We start from the raw sequence: 6,483 nt of genomic DNA on the forward strand, positions 1-6,483 counted from the left end.
TTCAGTCGACCTGTGCTGCTTCTAGAAACCTGAAGAAGATAACCCCCTCCCTGCTGGTGTCGCTTGTGAATTTTGATGGAGATAAGGATCTGGTACATAGCTCAAGTGCTAGATGCCCCACTTTCTATGGAAAAAAAAATCAAATACTAGCTGTTTTGTGGGCAGTGAGCAGCAGCATCCTTATCCAATTTGTTTACTGTCTGCAGTAATGGACAAAGGGGATATTTGTGTTGAGTTGAAGAGCTGGCGTGGTGTTTGTGCTTGTATGCCACGTTTTTGAGTCCCTGCTGTGCTGGCGACCTGGGAACGCTTCTCCACTGGTTTTGAGACAAGTTCAGCGAACCCTGCCATAGACTTCCCATTCCTTTGTTTAAATCTTGGTCCAGAAGACCTTGCTGTCTAGAGAGCTTTGGCTACAGCTATTGACTCCCTATACCCTTGCTACCCGTGGTGATCATGCAGTAAAAGTATGGAGCATATTAGCCTTGTTGGTCCCCTATGATTGAGCTTCTGCAGGGCCACAACAAATCAGTTGTGTATATCTGTTTGTTCTAGTCTTTGAAGGCACAAACCCCACACTGTTGTCCTCCTGTTGTTTCCCCAGCGTGTTCATCGTGTGAGTGAAGGAGTTGTGGTGTTCAGGTCTGAGTAATCTCCCTTCCGACTCCCCAGTTTGGTCTGCTCCTGAGCGATGTGTCATATTCTCGGCCTGGTGACCAGCCCAGCCGACTATCCCCCTCATAAACGCCTCAAAGGTTTGTATGCCTGCGTGATGCTTGTTCCAAGCTCTCCTTAGATCAGTGAAGCTCGCCGAAGAGGTTTTTCTAACTCAACCATGGTGATTTGTTCAGAACACGACCTCGACGTTGCGGAGCGCCGCCGTGAACCACCCAATCGTCAACCGGTCACCTTGTGTTTTCTCTGAGCAAGATTAGGTGAGCACGGTGTCCTTATTGAGCTTGTGATACTTCCCGTGCTCTTGATTTGAACGCTACTGCGCGGCGGTTGGGGAATCGTGCCCACCAGACCGAGGTTTCCGCCGCCATTGTCGGTAGCACGGTTGTAGTATCTTTGCAGGTTGATCTAATGCATGCTCGAGTTCACTGTAATCCAGGGACCCTGTTAGTGACCTCGCGGTTACCTGTGTCGCACCATGGTGGTCGTTTAGTCGTCGGCTCGCCAGAGTGGACGGCGGAGTGTTGTGGCCGAGCGTTTGTAAAAGGAGATAAACCGAAGAACTTAAGTGCTTCTGTCAGTGGAATAGGGCAATAGTGGCCTGGGTTCCGTTGGATTATTCCAGGCACGTGGGTCCTTTGCGCAAAAGAACAAACGCAAGCGTGGGCTCTCAGCCGCATGCCAGCCCTGCTCGGTAATGTGCTGCGTGGGCCGGATTCAGCCCGCAATTTAATGCCTTCCCTTTATTTATTTAGCTGAGAGCTTGTTAATTAGACCACAAATTGTACAAAAATAGTATAAAATCATGTACTTTCTAGTAAAAAAATAAATTTAGGATTTTTACGACAGATGCCAAATTTCAGGGAATAAATTTTAGAAATAAGAATTGAGCACCAAAAATCATGGAATTTTTTTTGAGAAATTTGTTATCAGAAGCTGATCACTTGGTAAAAGTTTGGTGCTGTTTGTAAGCCATTTGTTCAGAAATCCTTGTAGAGTCCCTAATTGAAATAATAAGAAGAACATAATCACATGTGGATTAGAAATTTGGAAAAAGGAACAAGTTTAACAAGTGAAACCTGATCTTTGGATAAAGAAGCAAGAGTGCCTAGTGGGATCTGGATTTTTGGTGTAGTTTGAAGATTGTTCTAATTCTCTAGAAGTTCAAGTTGTAGGATTCAAGTCAGAAAAGTAAGTCCTTACTTAAGTCAAGCATAGAGTTATTGGTTATGGAGACAGAGTTCCCTAGTGTGGCTTGAGAGCTTAGTGATGATATTAGAATGTTTAGCTCCCCTGTTGTTTGGTTAGTTTTGTGTGCACCTTTAGTAAGGTGTAGTTTGTACTGCTTTAGAGTATCTTCTTTGTAGTTGCACAAGTATATGCATTCATGTTCACATCATTTCATGTAGAGCTCCGAGCAGAAGGAGTGTAAATTCAAGACGAAGTGGTTGTGGAAGAGGAGTTTGCTCGAGTGCCTATTCAGCAAGTGGATAGAGCTATCTAACTGGTTATTGGGTAGAAAGGTCTTGAGCCTCTTCACTGCAACAAAGGCAAGCCCCGGTGCATTTACCCTTCCTTGTATTTTTAAAAAGACTTTTATACACTTAAGTCTAGTGAAATGTGCATTAAGTTTATAGGAATTGCTTGGAAACTATTTGATGCATTGCCTACCTTGATATCCATACCTTTATAGATACTTCTGATGAAGTATCAAAATATGATTTACAAAAATGCTTAGCCCTGCTTAGATCTTGTGGATAGAGGCTGTCTTTTGCAATAATGCCTAGCTCAGGGGTTATCCTGAGGAAGGATGGCTTCTACCTGCAAGAATATTTTCATTGGGAGCATGGTGGGATCTTACTGCAAAGTTCCCTATAATGCTCTTTTCATCCTAAGGAACACAAACAATCCTAAGGATGGAAGTACTTAAATCGGGACTTGGGCTATGAACAAGTGATGTTCTACCCAGGTTAATTAAGGATTGGATGCGTATGTAGGCCTGTATGATCAAGGACTATCTTAACTGGCCACATGCCCTGGATATGGGACAGGGTAAGCTTGAACCCGGCTATTCCATACATGAAAAGACAATCGCGCACTGGGAGTGGAGAGATGGCGAGAGTGGCACGTACCCTCCTGGCAAAGGACCGCCTAAAAAGGGTGGTGTGCTCTCGGGTGGCGCGGACCTGTTCATGCAGTGGAGGATCCGTGGGAATGGTTGACATATGCAAGGGTTAAGTGCTACATATGTCGTGTGGTTAGAGATCCTCAGCTGAGTAAATCGATTCGGATCGCCGTTATATCCCCGGAGAGTGGAGACTTGATCGCTGCCCTGCAACCTAAGTCAGGATGTAAACATTATGAATAAAAATGATGTTGTATTGATGAGATGGTGAAATTAGACTAGATGCTACCAGAGTCTATTAATATTTAATCTGGCGTTAAAATATTGAAAGTAAGGACTCACTTTAGTAAGTTATTTCTGCAAAAGTATCTAAGTTGATTCTTGCTAAAGCCTTTTCCTTGATTCCTATTTAACCAGCATATCCTTGAGAGTCATTTTTCCTTAGTCGGGTAAGACTTGCGAAAGTACACTCCGTACTCAGGGTTTTCGAACCCATGTTGTTGTAGGTGATGAGGAGTACTCTAGGTGTTCCTATGGCTGGAGGGCATTTCCAGTTCTGGAGGAGGATTAGTTAGGCTTGTGTATAATCTTTGGAGGGTTTCTACCTTCCTGCTATTGTAATAAGTTATGCACTTTGAGTATATCAGGACTTGTAATAAATGTAACTCTTCCTATGTAATAAACTTGAGTTTTGAAAAGGTAAAGAATGTTTGTAAAGTCTTCCGCTCTTATCTCCGAAGTGTGTGTATCGAATGTGATTACTGTAATATGCATGTATGGTGGGAGATCCTTGGGATGATGAGTTCAAGTGGTTGAACTCGTGATAGCCTTGTTAAGTTACCTGGTACACGTGCATAGCCATCTGAGGCCATCAAAGCAAGGATTGGTGCATGTGGGCCTGATAACTTGGGAGGGCTGCCACAGATTGGTATCGGAGCGATCCCCCATTAACATGGATATTAAAGTAATCCTTTGATATACTTGAAAAGGATTTTGAGTCCAAACTATTTTGGAAAAACTTAAGAATATGATCAAATCCTGATAGTCGAAGTGCAAATAGTATATAGTTAAGTTAAGGACTATAAGGTGGCTTAGTTTAGGATTCTAACCACTAACCCACAACTATAATGCAATTTTCTGCAGGTACACTAACTAAACCCTAGGAAAGTGCGACTAGTGATAAATGACGGAGTAAGTAGGATTGCCACCGCCATAGAACGTGATAGCCATTATGTGTTGGCAATAATTGTGAGGACGGATAGGACGAGCATGCATCATGACATACAATTGTAAGTTAAGCCTCCTATATAGTAGCTTAGTACATGTTTCGTCCACCCTATTCCTGCTATCTGTCTTTGTGTTTCTATGCTACCTTTTCCTGTTCACGAAGACTACCAAGCTTCGAAACAAAGGTTTTGGTGAACCTGTGGCTTATAAGGAACAATTGTCAGAAGATCTTCCAATAGTGCACAACATGTTCCACGTGTCCCAGTTAAAGAAATGTTTTTGAGTCCTCAAGCATGTTATTGGGATTTCAGATGTTAACCTTGGACCAGATTTAACCTACTTGGAATATTCCATAAAGGTTTTGGATCAAAAGGATCGGTCAATTGAAGAAAAGTTATCAAGTTTTATAAGCTACAGTGGAACCAACCCATGGAAGATGAAACCACATAGAAATTGGAGGAGTATCTGGAAGAGCGTGTTCCTGAGTTTCTAGTGCCCTGTAAACCTAAGGTTTGTGTAGTTTATTTCTGATATAAACCAATAGGGGAACACCCCTGCCTTGTAGGAGTAATGGGAAATAAGCCAGTGACACATTTCCTTTTCCATTACCTAGCCTAGAGTTTTAAATCTCGGGACGAGATTTCTTTTTAGGGGGGAAGACTGTAACACCCCTGGTGTTACGTGAACTAAAACTCTGACATGTCATCATAAGCATTTGCATTAACTTGCTTGTTACACCTAGAATGCATTTACTAGGTTAAATTTTTTGATTCAAAAGTGTGATGTTGTGTGTCGAGTATAGGACTTAGGTTGAAAAACTTGCTTGGAATTATGGATAAACAAAATAATTCCTAAACCGAGGACTGGTTGGGAATGGGCTGCATATACTAAAGTTGGATCTTAGACTAGAGAGTAACTTTGTTTTGATGAATGGATCAAAGGGATGAATCCCTAGAAGAAGCTGAAACACAAATGAAACTCATTTGAAACCCTAAACTAACCCTAAATGTGGAATTCAAAATCTAGAAGGATTTAGCTAAAAGTCCATATACCAAGGTTGTAGAACTTGGAAAAGTGAATAAATTTCATATATGGAGAATTCCAAGTTGTGTGGAGAAATTTGGAGTAATTTGCAAAATTTCAGCTTGGGTTCAGTTTGAATTGGGCTGAAAACAGTTTCATATAGCTGTTTTTGGACCCTTATAACTTTTGATCTATGGACTTTTGGTAAAGAGTTACTATAACAAACTTGTAAAGTGACTGTTGTAGAAAAATCCTTATTAAGTGTACCAGCCCTAAAACTATATGCAACTGGCTGAAAAAGTGGTCCAATTTAGGGCTGTCAGATTTCAGACTTAGTGTAAATGCAAATCCTGAATTTCAGTGTTTTGGTGTAACTTTGGAGCTCTCTATTGCTCTATCCATAGGGTTATAGGTTATGATCATTATAACACAATTATAGAGCTAATTGATGAGTATAAATTTGATTAAGACACTTAGCCCTAAAGCTATTTGAAACCTAGAGAAAAGCTGGTCTAAAGTAGAGCTGTCTGAAAGTGTGGATTTCAGACTTAGTGAAATTCAGTCTGAATTTCAGTAATTTGGGCAAACTTTGGACCTCTGTAGTTTGGAATCCAAGAAGTTTTCGTTAATGACCACTATAGAAAAATTGTAGAATAAGTATAGGAGAGCAACTTTTATTAAGTGTGACAGCCCTGGAACTATATACAACTAGGCGAAAAGGTGATCCAAAGTGGGGTTGTCAGACTTTTTGAGTTTTCAGCTTGGGAACAGTGAACTGAAACTAAGATTTAAGTATATGTAGCTGTTTTTGGAGCTCAATTGTGCCTAATCCATGAGGTTTTGGGCTGTAGAGTATATAGAGGAATTAAATACCATATGATGGTGAATAAGTCTCCTTAAGTGACTTTGGTTTGATCCTACACAAAAGTGGGAGAGAAAGCTTGCTCAAGGTTGGACTGACAGACAGTGCTTTAACTGCATTTGGTTCAGTTCTGAAATCTGAAATTTGTTGTTTGGTGCCATGTTTGGAGCCCTTTTGTGGTTGTTCTATAAGGTTTTGGACTGAGGTTTTTGTAGTGGAAGTGAAGAACACTCAATGGTGAACAACTGTATTAAAGGATGATGGACATGATCCTATATGAAAATTGGAGTAACAGCTGCTCAAAATTTGACTGTCAGGTGGTTGGTGACTTAGTTTATTCAGAACTGAAAGTCTGAAATCAATATTTTTAGTGCAGTTTTGGAGCTGTGTAGTGTCTGTTCTAGGTGGTTTTAAACCTGAATTTATGTATCAAGTTTGAAGACCATGTGTTATAGAACAACTTCCTTTAAGTGAGTTGGGCTTGACCCCACACACAAAGTGGTGTAAAGATTGCCCAAAAATGGACTCTCAGTTGCAGAGACTGAATTTCATCCAGCTGCCTGAAAACTGA

The 6,483-nt window shown here is 41.0% G+C and overlaps 1 long non-coding RNA gene across 1 annotated transcript; it reads left to right on the forward strand.

Moving 5' to 3' along the window:
• The first annotated feature begins 345 nt into the window (after positions 1-345).
• Positions 346-2,225, forward strand: LOC109940941 (uncharacterized). Its single transcript, XR_002263722.2, has 3 exons — positions 346-755; positions 852-935; positions 2,085-2,225. It is a non-coding gene; the product is annotated as an uncharacterized lncRNA (long non-coding RNA).
• Positions 2,226-6,483: the final 4,258 nt, after the last annotated feature.

Source organism: Zea mays, chromosome 7 (assembly GCF_902167145.1).
Source record: "Zea mays cultivar B73 chromosome 7, Zm-B73-REFERENCE-NAM-5.0, whole genome shotgun sequence".
Classification (NCBI taxonomy): domain Eukaryota; kingdom Viridiplantae; phylum Streptophyta; class Magnoliopsida; order Poales; family Poaceae; genus Zea; species Zea mays.